Below are 1517 nucleotides of genomic sequence, written 5' to 3' on the forward strand. Positions count from 1 at the left end.
GTTTGGGGCTGTTTAGTGCTAAACACAATTAAAAACCAAATGCATGCAGAGCTAGACGCTAAACCCACACAGAGCTGGCTCGAGGACTCAGGAGATGAGCCCTGGCATCCCTCGTAATTCCTCAAAGGAAAGAGATGATCAGCATAAAGCACTCCTAATCCCCCAAAACATTGGTTCTTTTTTTGGAGAGGGTAGTATCGGTTGACAAACCTCAGGGGATCAAACAATGAGAACGCTGGTCATTGAAATGAAAACTATTTCCAGTGATGTCTTCTAGCCTTGTCTACCGGGGCTGGGCTAATATTTTCAGGCTTAAGGTCTTTTTCTTTGTCTTTCTGTTTAATATATTTTTACTAGAGGTGCACGAATTGGTGCATCAGTGTAGCCTCGGACTGGCCTGCGGGGATCAGCTGAAACTGGCTCTCTGACATCCCCCAAGGGGTTCCAGATTACAAGAGGCCACAGGCCAGGCCAAGGGACCCCACCGGTGCACCATTGTATCTGGGGTGTGACACGGGAGGTTGGCCAGCTGGGGAGGGACCATTGGAGGGCTCCAGGGTGTGTCAAGCATGTCTATCTCAGTACCAATCAGCCAGACCTCAGCAGCAAGCTGACCTACCAGTCTGAATGTCTCGTCCCTGGTGGTCAATGCATGTCATAGTGAGCAGTTGAGCAACCTTAGTATATCATTTGTATATTATGCTTTGAATGGTTGAACAGATGACCGGTGGACTGGACACCTATCATATTAGGCTTTTATTATAAATGATTGATTTCATACAGGAAGGGAGAGAGAAACATCAATGATGAGAGAGAATCATACATCGGGTGCCTCCTGCACTCCCCCTACTGGGGATCGAGGTCAAAATCAGAGCATGTGCCCTTGTTCAGAATGGAACCTGGGACATTCCAGAGTCCACAGTCCAACCCTCTATCCACGGAGCCAAACAAGCTAGGGCTCATTCATTAATTCTTGTCTGTGCCCTGACCAGGAATTGAACCATGACCTCCGGGTTCACAGGTCATCCCTCAAAAACTGTGAAGCACCAGCTTGGCTCAAAATGCGTTTATTGATTTGAGAGAGAGGGAGAGAGACAGAGAGACAAAGAGACAGAGAAAGAGAGAGAGAGAGAGAGAGAGAGAGACAGAGAGAGAGAGAAGAAGAAAGAGGAGGAGGAGGAGAAGTAGGAGAAGAAGAACAAGAACAAGAAGAAGAACAAGAAGAAGAAGAAGAAGAAGAAGAAGAAGAAGAAGAAGAAGAAGAAGAACAACAACAACAACAACAACAACAGGAAGAGCAAGAACAGGAAGAACTAGAATAAGAAGAAAGACAGTGAGAGAGAGAGAGAGAGAGAGAGAGAGAGAGAGAGAGAGATATCAATGTGCCCTCATACCCAGGGGGTGGCAGATAGATTACAGAGCTTATTAAAAAGGTGAACAGAACTATACAGGTGCCACCGGCAGGCCTGCAGGACTGGGGATCAGGTTGACAAGAGCCAGGGACCCACTCACATGTC

This window comes from Myotis lucifugus, unplaced genomic scaffold, assembly GCF_000147115.1.
Source record: "Myotis lucifugus unplaced genomic scaffold, Myoluc2.0 scaffold_725, whole genome shotgun sequence".
NCBI classification, from domain to species: Eukaryota; Metazoa; Chordata; class Mammalia; order Chiroptera; family Vespertilionidae; genus Myotis; species Myotis lucifugus.